This window comes from Peromyscus maniculatus, chromosome 1 (genome assembly GCF_049852395.1).
Source record: "Peromyscus maniculatus bairdii isolate BWxNUB_F1_BW_parent chromosome 1, HU_Pman_BW_mat_3.1, whole genome shotgun sequence".
NCBI lineage: Eukaryota > Metazoa > Chordata > Mammalia > Rodentia > Cricetidae > Peromyscus > Peromyscus maniculatus.
In genome coordinates, this window is record NC_134852.1 from 115,540,151 (window position 1) to 115,553,842 (window position 13,692).

General features: G+C 37.8%; 1 pseudogene; it reads left to right on the forward strand.

Annotated features, from left to right (window-relative positions):
- Positions 1–4,696: 4,696 nt before the first annotated feature.
- LOC102927467 (olfactory receptor 52N2-like) lies at positions 4,697–5,785 on the forward strand (annotated as a pseudogene).
- Positions 5,786–13,692: the final 7,907 nt, after the last annotated feature.

Here is a 13,692-nt window from a genome sequence, read left to right on the forward strand (position 1 = left end):
GATTAGGAGCACCTTTCCATTCTGAAATGCTCACTCAGTAACAAAGCACTTGTCTCAGCTCCTCTGTAACTGAAAAGCTTGGTTTTTTGCTTTTCTCAGGTCAAGTTTGCTGCCCTTTTGGGCTCTCTGTAGCTGTTCACCCATGCTCTCCCAAGCGTTTCCCTCAGGATACTCTGACCCACTGTCTTTTACTAGCTTGAAGAGAGCTTAGAAGAGGTTTTTAGGAACTTGTTCCTGCCTCCTGCATTGCAGGGAGGATTTTTAGAGCTTGAAAGAGAACTTAGAGGTTTTGCTGACTTAAATTTGTTGTTTTCCCTTAGAGCTAATCACAGGTGGTCCCCATACTAATATCTTCAGGTGATTCTAATTTTTGTCCTCTCTCAGAAAGACAAATTTAGTTTTTAAGTTTGAGAGCTTTTGAGAAAGATTAAGGCTTTTTAGAGAGTTTCTTCCCAAGTTTTCCAAGAAAAGCTTTATAGTTTAAGAGAAAGGTTTTTTTTCCACCCCCCAGGAGAAAGACCAACTTTTCCCAAAACTTCCCAACTTTAAACTTTGACTTCTTACACCCCCATTTTTGCCTCAGGGAGAAATTACTTTCTCCTGCCGCTTGGACTTAGCATTTCAGCTGTCCCCAGGTCAAAAGCTTCCATAGGAAACTTTTTCTTCCCCATAAGCTCAAAGAAGAGCTTTTTTACTACCCGTAAAGCCCAAAGAAAGATTTTTTCCCCAGTTTGCTTTCAAAGCCCCCAAAGTTAGAAAATTGAGTTTTTCTGTCTAGTTGCCTTACTTATTTTTTCCTACACAATCTTACACTTCTAAGTTTTTCCTAAACTATATTACTACCCTATACCTTATACTTATCACAGATAGAAATTGAGAAAGGGATAGAAGATAGAAAATTTTGACAGAAGAGAATTTCGCTGCAGCATTGGACATCCTTCCAGTCCGCTTTCCTTTTCTCTCGAGGATAAAACCCCTGCCTCACCAAAAAATATATATATAAATATATATATATTCCATAACACCGGCATGCCTTTCCACTGGCAGGGCTGACTCAGCACTTTCGCCATAAACTCTGTAATAAAACTATTATTTTCCTTTGCCTTTAGTCCCCGTTCATTTGCCTTTAGTCCCCTTCTTTCTTTCTTCGTCCCCTTCTTTCTTTCTTTCGTCCCCTTCTTTCTTTCTTTCGTCCCCTTCTTTCTTTCTTTCGTCCCCTTCTTTCTTTCTTTCGTCCCCTTCTTTCTTTCTTTCGTCCCCTTCTTTCTTTCTTTCGTCCCCTTCTTTCTTTCTTTCGTCCCCTTCTTTCTTTCTTTCGTCCCCTTCTTTCTTTCTTTAGTCCCCTTCTTTCTTTCTTTAGTCCCCTTCTTTCTTTCTTTAGTCCCCTTCTTTCTTTCTTTAGTCCCCTTCTTTCTTTCTTTAGTCCCCTTCTTTCTTTCTTTAGTCCCCTTCTTTCTTTCTTTAGTCCCCTTTTTTCTTTTTTTCTTTTTTCTTTCTTTTTTTTTTTTTGGTTTTTCGAGACAGGGTTTCTTTGTGTAGCTTTGCGCCTTTCCTGGAGCTCACTTGGTAGCCCAGGCTGGCCTCGAACTCACAGAGATCCGCCTGGCTCTGCCTCCCGAGTGCTGGGATTAAAGGCGTGTGCCACCAACGCCCGGCTCCCTTTTTTCTTTAGTCCCTTTTTTTCTTTAGTCCCTGTTCGGCGCCATTCTGTGGGGCGTTTACCCACCACCCCCACAGCTTCCCAGAGTTTTCTTGAGTGCGAGCAGCAGGAAATATTAGATAGAAGGATTTATAGCGGAGAATCTTGTGGAGATAAACAGATAGAAAATAAAGGATAGCCTCGAGAAGGCCTGGAACCTATTCCAACGGGCCCGGACTGTCTCTGGTTTTTATAGAGACGCCAAGGGGTGGAGCAAAAGACCTCCTCCCCCAGCACAGCCAAGTGCAGGCCATCTCAGACACCTGCACTCAGGCCCGTGGTCCTGATCATCCTCTATTCGGACCTGCTGGGTAAAGCCACGAGGAACCCCAGAACGGGCTCCCACAATCAACCAAAATGCATTAGAGCATGGATAAGGAGTTCCTGTGATTTGTGTACCCCAACTTACTGACAAGCACTTTCCTGACATTGGCTGCTTTCCCTCCAATGGAAAACATGCAATTTCAGTGACTTTACAGTCACCCTAGGATATTTTATCAGCTGGGATGAACAATTATTATATGAATCCAGACTTATTTTCTGTCAATATGTGTTGTATATATGTACATAGAAATATTTGTATACACACATATATATATTCTTACAGTTTGTAAATAATGCAAGGGTAATTATATGGATCTAGTACATATACTTTTCAATTATAAATAGCTGTGATTTCATTTTTTAAAAGTCTTTAAGGTTATTGAAGACATTGAAATCAGGTTTGTCTTCTTTGAGAAGAATTCTTATTTTTCAATGTTCACTTTAACATCAATTTGTTAAGATATTAATTTTCTAGTAGTAAAACCATCCAAAAGGAGTTTGGCAATTTATTGACTCATTGTTTCATCATGTATTTTTCTATGTGCTACATAGCGCAGTGAATAAAATAGATGGAAATTTCCTTTCAAGGGAGTAACAACACATAACACCAACTGCTGCAGAGATGGAAAAGCTAGGACAGGCAGAATGAGGCCCAGATTGAAGAGGGGATAGGAAATCTCCGAGTTACATTAAGTTGGAAGGTGGGAAGGATTTGTGTTAACTCTGAGCAGACACCTGGAACTGTTGAAGCACTTGTCACAGTTCTCAGAAGAGGGAGAGCTGTTGAAATGATGGGGAGGTGACCAGAAGAACATGTTTGTTGAGTTTGAGAAGCCTGCAGTAGGTATAGGTGGACTGATGCAGTCTCATTTTGGGCAGTGGTGGGTGCATTCAGAGATTTAAAAGCATGCTAATTGCATGGTATTTTCCAAGCAAATATAAAGATGCTGTATTTTGCCCTGAATTAGATGGGAAAGACGTAGGAAGTAGTAAAGGATGGTTAGACATGATTTTATTTATGTTTCTCTTATAGAAAAAAATCAAACTATATATATATTGTTTTGGCATTAATAGTTTGTTTTGGTATTCTGGGTTGTGTTGAAATTTTCCATAATTTATTTACTATTAAAAGCGTTTTACATTTGGTGCAAATGCTTTTGAAATGTACTGAATTCCCATATGAATAACATTTAATATGGAAAAATGGAGAAACATCTAGTTACACCAGAATGAAAAGGAAAGAGAAGCAATGCAAATTAGGAAAGTGGTGTTTGCAGATTCAAACATTGCAGAAGACACAGACACTGTAACACAGACCTAAGGAAAAATGATACTTCAACTTGATAATATAAGCTAAGCAATAACTGAAAGTTCAATTTAAAATTTTAAAAATTGCACTTTGCCCCAGAAAGATACTCTAATAGTTTTCATTAGGAAGGTTTTCTACAGATCCTCAAAGTAGAAAAGATGGGAAGCAAATGGTCCTTAAACAGTAGCTAAAGCTTAGTAAGAACTGCATCCTTCTGAATACAAGAGCCGAAGGTTATTTGGGTGATGACAAGACGACAAAAGAACAAAGTTTATAGTTTGACAGACAGCATGATATATATTTAAGCTTATTTATATATGATCATTTTAAATGACATAAATGTTTGATATGTATCTACATAGACTTGAAAATATATAATAGAATTCAAGTTAAAAAAAATCATTCGTTGATACAGTAAAATGTAACTCTTAAAACCCCTTTAAACGGGATTTGGGTAGGACGGCAGTGTGGTTTTAAAATCTTTTCTATAGTTTCAAAAATTCGTCTTTTTTATTTTTATTTTCTGTATTGCCCCCTCCCCCCGGTTGTCCTAAGCATCCTGTATCTTTGTATGATGGACTTCTCCCACTGATGGTGAAGCTTATTCCTATTAAGCCTAGACTGTGTTCAAGTTTTCTTGTTTTGGGTTTTTTTTTGGAGGGTCTGATAAGGAATTTGTGAACTCTATCTTTGGTATATCTTTTATTAAACTGCACTGTTTTGTTTAGTCAAGGTAAATAAGTATGTATTTGAATAACTTGGTGTGTCCTGAGTGTTGTGGTATGAGAAGCATCGTGGTCTTTCTACACTAATGAAGTGCAAATAAAATTTTATATTTATGAAAAAAAAATCATTCGTTAAATATAGATATTATAAAAATTCTTCCCTTTGCCATCAAGGAAAAAAGATAAAATGGAAAATACATAGGATTATGCTCTGTAAGTTGTAACTTTGTTTTTTGCCTTGTCATGTACAAAAACATGTTCATATTTCTGCCTTTGATTTCTCAGATTTGGAAAATCCAGACTTGCTAAATTTAGACAGGCATTTAACCATGTCAGCCTCATAACAGATTCATATAGTATGTCATGCTCACATGATTTAATAGATGTAACCCAGCAGACAATCCTGAAAAGACCTCCTGGATAAGGGAAATGTGATTTCACAAATTCAATGATATTCAAACAAAGTCCATAATTTGGAAATTGAAGGGATAAAAATCAACTGATAATGACTGGCCTGGGAGTATGAGCTAGCATGTGTCAATAGATTTGACAGTATAAAGCCAACCCAGCCCAGGGCTTGGATGCCAATTTGCACTCTTAATTTAGTAACAAAATTAGGAATATGAGTAGGATAGAGGAATGTGGTCTGGATGCAAAATACGTATTTCTTCTTTATGTTGTGAAAAACACTTATGTTTTGTGTCTAGAAAAAATCTTTTCACTGCTGTCTTCAGCACAGGACACTATTACCCACTATTACCCACTTGTTTTCTACTAATCACTGTGAGTGGGGCCAACACTTCCAGTCTGACACCAAGATACTTTATCCTCAGTGGAATTCCTGGGTTGGAAGCTGCACACATCTGGATCTCCCTGCCCTTCTGCTTTATGTACCTCACTGCTGTGACAGATAACTGTGGACTCATCTACCTCATCATCCATGAGGAGGCCCTGCATCGGCCCATGTACTACTTTCTAGCCATGCTCTCTGCTACAGATATTTCTGGATGTAATAAAATTGTCCCCAGTATGTTATGCATATTTTGGTTCAGTCTCAAGGAGATTGATTTCAATGCCTGCCTTGCACAGATGTTTTTCATACACATGCTGACAGGCATGGAGTCTGGTGTACTCATGCTTATGGCTCTCGACTGCTATGTGGCTATATGCTATCCATTACGCTATTCCACCATCCTCACCAACAGTGATTACCAAGGTTGGATTGGTGACATTCATTCTAAGTGTGCTACTCATGATCCCCTTTACTTTCGTGATCAAGTGTCTTCCATACTGTAGAGGAAACCTCATCCACCATACCTATTGTGACCAAATGGCTGTGGCCAAACTCTTGTGGTAATATTAAGATTAATGCTATCTATGGTCTTATAGCTGCTGTGTTTATTGGGGGCTTTGATATGTTCTGTATCTCCATGTCTTTTGCCATGATTATCCATGCTGTGGTAAAGCTGTCTTCTGCAGATGTTCGCCATAAAGCCTTCAGTACTTGTACATCACACATATGTGCTATTGTGATCACCTATGTCCCAGCCTTCTTCAACTTCTTCACTCATCACTTTGGAGGAAGCACTATACCCCATCATGTCCACATTTTTATAGCCAACCTGTACCTGTTGCTGCCTCCCACCTTGAACCCAATAGTATATGGAGTAAAGACTAAGCAGATCCGTGAAGGAATGATCAAACTTTGTTAGACAAAAAGATATATGAGTGTGAGATAAACATCTGCTAACAAGGTTTGTGTTTAACATAAATATCCAGAAAATCAATGGAGGAAGGTTTGATTTTGAAAAATTCAAGCCGTGAGCTCAGTAGAAAATACAGGTGAATATTCTGTCATTGGATGCACAAAACAGTAACAGAACGCTGAATACAAAAATCCTTAACTTTGTAGAAAGAAAGAAGATAGGGAAATAAATATGTTTCTAGCATAAGGTGCCTTAGTCAGAGCTCATGGAACACATGCAGAACAGTGATGCTGGCATAGGCAACCTCAAGTGAACCCTTGGTGATTATTGCATGTATGCTTAGGCATCTGAGGAGGGTACAGGTGGAAATGAGATGTCTGGTAGCCTCAAGATGCCGTAGTAGTGGGAAGGCAGATAAACTTTCTCCGCGTTGCAGGGAAGCAGGCAAACTTCCCCAGGAAGTTTCTTCTGAGTTTCATTGTCCTTTCAAGATTCTTGCCTTAAAATTTTATGACAGTTATCACTCTAGGGACAATGTCTGACATTTTAGCCTGAACATTCTGGAATCTGGGTGATATCTGACTCCTGTAGCAGTGCCAGTGCGTGTGTGAGGGAAGTTGGAGTGGTGTAGGTGCTGAAGGTCACCACGGTCAGTTCTGAGGCATTCTGAAAGATGCAATGTCACTATGTGACATCTGCTAAAGGAGAGAATGTGTAAGTGGAGGGAAAGATATGAAGAGCATCTACATAGTCTGCTGAGCAAGGAGGCCTGGGCTTGACAGCCTTACCTGGCTGAAATGTAGAGGAAGAAATAAAGTGGCAGAGTGGAAAAGAGGACCTCATTAGATTTCTGGAAATAAACAATACATGAGAGTAAAATGATGAAGGTATTTCCAGAAATAGTACCAATTGAAAAGTGAGAGTGAGAAGACATGTTGAGAGATGATTGGAGTCATCAGAATGTTTTGATGAAAGCAGTATGGATAAGTAGAAATAATTATGTTGATAAAATCATATTCTTATCTGTTAACATGAATGAATATATTTTAATATCACATGGCACATGGACAAGCTCTTGGGAAACATTGATCACACCATGAATATTTTGTAATATAATTGTCACATGTTTAGAAGCAGAATCTGAGGTTTTTAAGGAAATATACCTAACTTTGCAAACTGTCTTTATATGACAAAATTGTCATCGGTAAAGTTTTGTGTTTTAGAATTGGGTTGGGTTTGGTCAACTTGACTAGGTGCTCTCAACATTAGCCATATGTAAACACAGTCAAACTAAACACAAATTAACTTTCCCTAAACTGCTATTATTTTTTGTTCATATCACAATATTTTCCATTTTTGGCTTGAGAATCTCCTATGAATATAATAGGTTTTGAACAAACTCAATCTTTGTCCCTCCCCTCCAACTCTTTCTATACCTTTCCCTCCCAACTTCACTACTCTTTTTAAGAGCCACTGAGTACACTAAGTGCTGTTAGTACATGCTTGAGTGTAGGGCCATCTACTGGAAAACAGGCAGACTAACAGGGGCCACATCTGAAATAAAAGGTCTCTCTCACTACCCTCCCAGCACCCTCTTGCCAATAGTTCCTCACTTGTGTGGAAGTGCAGTATATGAATATACATAAAGAAATTGAAACAATACAAAGAATATACACAGCAGCTTCATGGCTTGCTTATCCAGGGGCAAATAAGGAGGCATAATTGTTCTATGTGCTGTTTGGAGTGTAGAGCTTTGAATTCCATACTTCTGCATTTAAGATGAGTCTAAGCCATTTAATTCAATATAAAAGAGGCCTGTTATCCACCTGAAAACTTTTTCATTGGAGCCATTACTATCTGCAGAAACTAGTGCTAGGTGTGGATGTCAATAGCTGTAACTCCAGAACTTTGGAGGCTGATGCAAAAGGATCCTGAGTTTGATGCAGATCTGACAGTGAGTTTCAGCCTAACTTGAGCTATAAAGTAAAACTTTTCTCAAAAAAATTCTCTAGAAACTAGAATATTGGGCATAAACAGCTGTATATGTTGCAACTTTATAGAACACACAGCCTTTCTCCATATGCTATAACTTTATAAATTGTACAGTCTTTTTCCATATGATATAACTTAGTTTCCAAGAGCAGAGACTAGCCACCATCATTAACTGAGTAGGCTCCCTTTTCCTCTACTCACTTAACCTGTTTTTATGTGGAGAGGAGGTTCCACACCATTTTAGATTTAACAGTTTAAGTGTTGGGAGATGCTTTATGTCTGATTTATTTCACTTAGCCTGATTTCCATGACTGCCAAATGACACACTGGCACTTTATTTTTAATTGTCACTGTCAAATTCCACTTTTCTTCCTCTACATTACAGTCAAGTAAGTGTGTAGGCCAGAGGATAACCTCTGATGTGTTCCTTGGGTACATTCCGCCTTTCCTTTCCTTTGTTTTTATTTTCTGAGATAACTGGCCCAGAACTTGTCAAATTGCCTAGGCTAGCTGTCCAGCAAGCCCTGGAATCTTCCTGTCTCTGCCTGCCCAGTGCTGAGAGTGCAAGCATACAGTCGCCATCATTCCAACTTGAGAGAACCACTGAGAAGACATCAAAGTCAGGTTTCCATTCTTGGAAGACCAGCATGTTACCAATTGAGGTATTTTCTCAGTCTTAGACTTTTCTTTAAAATAACTGATAAAAACAAACAAAACAGAAAGGAGTGTAACAGTACTGTTTCAATACATGTATAACTTTTCAATCAATCTAAACATAGATAGGTCTTCAAATAAAATTTATGGTAAAACTTGCAAAATCTCTTCCTTTATAAATGAACAGTAGATTGATATCCATAGTCACTCTACTGTGCAATGGTACAACAGAACTTTCTATTTCTATCTACTAAACTTAAAATCCACTGGTTAATATTTCTTCATCTACTCCTGACTTTCCTTGGCTTGTGGTGATCATTAGTGATCATTAGTCTATTCTCTGGGATCAATGTTTCTTATCTCATGAATAATGGTGAGGGAATGCTTCATCTCACTTGACATGACTTTGAGTCTCATCTATGTCTTTTGCTAAATGACACAATTCCATTATCTTTTTATGAACAAATACTATTCCATTGTATAAATATACCACGTTATCTTTATTTCTCAGTTGTAATCAATCTAAAAGTCTAGCATTTCTCCAGTTTTTGTAAACAGTGCTGCAATAAACCCATAAGATAAAAACAAAAATTACTAGATCATTTAATAGTACCACTTTTACTTTGAGAAACTTATATCCAAAGATGTCTATAGTTAACTAAAATGTATATCATGACGACACTTTCTAAAAGAACAACCATATTTGGAGATGGTAATCTACGTAAAGTTTATTAGCACACTGAAAAAATGTCGTGTAACTACATGAGGGTTACATGAATAATCAATCTTGGGGCCTCAGAAGGTCTTTGTAAATGTTAACCAGTGTAGATATTTAACTTGGTCACCATGGAGCAAAGAACATAAAAAACCTGTGTCCCCATTACCAAAGGGAACAAACCCAGGGGGGCAGAATAGCTTATAAATGACGGAACCACTAAAGTTCGTCTGGCAGATCCTTGTATTTCACATACTAATTTGTTATTACTATTTGTGTAGTGTGTACGATCATGTGCACAGGTCAGAGGACCCCTTTCAGGAGTCTATTCGCTCCTTTCACTGCAAGTTCCAGCATCTAATTCAGTTCATCAGGCTTACACACATGGACTGTACCTGCTGAGCCCTCTTAGTCTCAAATCACTGCTGCACCCAGATCAGGGTTAGCACCCAGGACTTTTCACCATCAGTGTCATAAATATTATGCTGGAAACATTTACATTTTCAGACACAGGGGTAAATAGTCTAGCATATTGTAGCCATCAAAATGCAAGATGCTGGAAGCACACAGTCTCTGTAAAAATCCCAGCTCTGCCATTGCCTTGTTCGTTATTTTCATCAAGCTATTATTAACCTCTCAGTATCCTGTGCGGGGCGTTTACCCACCAACCCCACAGTTCCCCAGAATTTTCTTGAGTGCGAGCAGCAGGAAATATTAGTTAGAAGGATTTATATTGAGGAGATAAACAGAATATAAGGATAGCCTTGAGAGGGCCTGGAAACTATTCCAAGGAGACCCGACTGTCTCTGCCCCAGGGTATTTATAGAGATGCCAAGAGGTAAAGCAAAAGACACCCCCCTCTGCCAGCACAGCCAAGTGCAGACCATCTCAGACACCTATACTCAAGGTCGGTGGTCCTAATCATCCTCTCTATGTGGACCTGCTGAGTAAATCCACAAGGAACCTGAAAATGGGTTCCCACAGGTCCCTCTTTCTTTATATAAAAAATAACTCATTATTAATGGCCTACAGCAATCTCCATAGCTGTTATACCTCCCAGTATGTGAATAGAGGATGATAAAGATGGCATTTCTCTTTTGAATTAGGTCCAACGTGACTACAGCAGTCTTTAGCTCTTAATGCAATTGCAAACTTAAAGAATCCCGTATTTCATCATTACCAGTAACAAGTTAACACAAATATTGCTATACATAGTCACAATTCTCCCAATCTTACAACTCAAAACTCTTAACAGAACCATTTGAATTAACATATATGGTACTATATAGTTAAATTTTTCTTAGTCTTATAACTTTAAGTCTTAGTAGAACCATTTGAATTTTCTTGCTAACAAAACATAGGAAAAACTTCTGATGTTTTCACATCAAACTTAAATATTTCCTTAACTCCACAAAAGCAGGGTGCATTAATATCAATAAGTTAAACATAATTTCTGCAGACATACATTCAACCTCAATTCACTCATAACTTACTATTCAAAAGAGTCAAGAACATAGATGTTTTCATGAAACATATCCTTCAATAACTTACTGAGAAAGCATTTTCATGATTTTCCTATTTTCACTTCATTAGCTTTAACCCTTGATGTTATTGTTAGCAGCTGTGACATTTAGCATTGTTTTATAAGGAACTTTCAGGTGAAGCAACTGTTTCGTAAGACAGCTAGATCTTCTGAAGTTTGTTCCCATCTATAAAGCAGTCATTTCTTTTTGAATGCCCGTTTCCTTGTCTTATTAGATTTTCAAAGGAATCACTCATTGCAGGCTGTTTGTTCAAGTAGTAAAGAGCTTTTTAAATGTCCCATAAGTTTCATGTGTAAAACAATGTTCAGTTTATGGACTGCTTTCTCTTGTTTTAAGGATTTTTTTTTTTTTTTGGTTTTTCGAGACAGGGTTTCTTTGTGTAGCTTTGCGCCTTTCCTGGAACTCACTTGGTAGACCAGGCTGGCCTCGAACTCACAGAGATCCGCCTGGCTCTGCCTCCCGAGTGCTGGGATTAAAGGCGTGCGCCACCACCGCCCGGCTGTTTTAAGGATTTTAAAGTGGCTTGTTTGCTCTTATAGGTAGCTATGAGGCGTTTACCCACCAACCCCACAGCTCCCCAGAGTTTTCTTGAGTGTGAGCAGCAGGAAATATTAGGAGGATTTATTGTGGAGATAAACAGACAGAAAATAAAGGATAGCCTCGAGAGGGCCTGGAACCTTTTCCAATGGGCCCTGACTGTCTCTGCCCCAGGGTATTTATAAAGATGCCAAGGGGCTGGAACAAAAGACCTCCTCCCACCCCCAGCACAGCCGAATGCAGACCACCTCAGACACCTGCACTCAGGCCCGTGGTCCTAATCATCCTCCATGCAGACATGCTGGGTAAAGCCACGAGGAACCTGAAAACTGGCTCCCACAGGTCCCCCTTTCTTAATATATAAAAAATAACTAATTATTAATGGCTTACAGCAATCTCCATAGCTGTTATACCTCCCAGTATGGGAGTAGAGGATGATATAAGATGGCATTTCTCTTTTGAATTAGGTCCAAGGTGACTACAGCAGTCTTAGCTGCCTCAAGCCCTTTCTAAACCAAAAACTCTTAAGGCAACTACAAACTTAATGTTAATGATGAAGCTAAGGGATTCTTTAACAGGTTAACATAAACATAACTTATTGCTATACATAGTCACAATTCTCCCAATCTTACAAAGCAAACTCTTAACAGAACCATTTGAATTAACATATATGGTGCTATATATAGTTAATTTTCCTCAGTCTTACAACTTTAACTCTTAATCATTTGAATTTTCTTGCTAACAGCATAGGAAAAACTTTGATGTATTCACAAACTTAAATATTTCCTTAACTCTACAAAACCAGGGTGCATTAATATCAATAGGTTAAATATAATTTCTGCAAACAATTCAACCTTAATTCACTCATAACTCCTTTTCTTTATAATTTTTAAACAAAATCTCAAACCTAGTTAGAAAATACCCAAACTTATACAATTCCTACAAGCCCATATTGAAAAGAAATATTCTCAGTCTAACCACTAATACTTTGAAAACTTCTAACAAAACATCCAAAGTCAGTTTAATAAAACTCTTTACACTTTAAAAGTAGTCTCAATATGCCCCATTTGCATTTCTTACTAACAAAACATGACATTAATCCACTCAAACAATTTTTGAAATTAGACTAAGGAATATTAACTCTCCTTTTTCTTTATAATTTAAGCAAAATCTCAAGCCTAGTTAGAAAACCCAAACTTTTCCATTTAAACAGTTCCATTTGTAACACAAAACCAGTTTTGTATGTGATTCCATTTTTACATAAACAGTTCCACAGAACAATTGCATTCTTAACACAAAATACATGAATCACCAGCATATATGCATACACAAAACTGCATCTTTTTTTGTTTGTTTGTTTTTGTTTTTCGAGACAAGGTTTCTCTTGTGTAGCTTTGCGCCTTTCCTGGAACTCACTTGATAGCCCAGGCTGGCCTTGAACTCAGAGATCCGCCTGGCTCTGCCTCCCGAGTGCTGGGATTAAAGGCGTGTGCCACCACCGCCCGGCGACAAAACTGCATCTTGAGTCAAGGTAGAAACAATAAATTTCTTCATTTAAACAGTCCATTTTTAATCCAATTCCAGAAAACAGTTCCTAGGTCATTACTATAAGTAAACTCAAAATTGTCCCATTGCAATGAAATCTATTGTTCACTTCATTTCTTAAGTCCCAAAATTCAATTGATAAATTCTGGTACTAGCCTTCCAAATATGAAGAAATCCATAACCAAAATCTCTTTGTAGTTTTATCTCATTTTAAGTTCAAAAAGTTCAAACAAGAAATAAATTCTGGTATCAGGCTTTCACTTCAAAATATGAAGAGGCGTTTTACAACCAAAACTTTTTGCAGTTAACAATTTTAGTTCAAACAAGTGTCTCTGCAACTTTTGTTCTCACAGAGACCTTTTTAGGTACAGTAGTATTCTAAACCACACCGTTTTTGATGTTAGCTCAGGTTTTTCTGTGTTGTGTTGATTTTCCACGGATCTCAGCTGCAGATGCCTTCTTATGCTGGTTCTGGCATCTGCCATTCTTAGCTTCTTAGCGGCTTCTGGAACTTTTAAAAGCCACTCAGACTGCCTGCTTTGCAGTCTGCTAGGACACTAACTTCTGTATCTCAGTTTTTTTTCACCATATACATTAAGCATAGACTCACACTTAACATTTACACTTTTTTACAAACACATAACATCTTGCAAAGCATTTAGACTCACATTCAACATTTACGTGTTTTCACAAACTCACATATAACATATTAACATCTACTTATTTATACTCCTTAAGAAAATTATAGAACTACTTTAGCAAATATATTTCTTATTACTTATTCATTCCATCTTATTCTTATTTAAACTTACATTTACAACTAGCATCTTTACTTCTTACAAGCTTATTACTACATGTCTTAAGACTACCTTAGATACTTCTTGCAAGCTTGTATTCTTAAAGGAACTCTATAGATCTATTTTACAAACTTATATAGGGCGA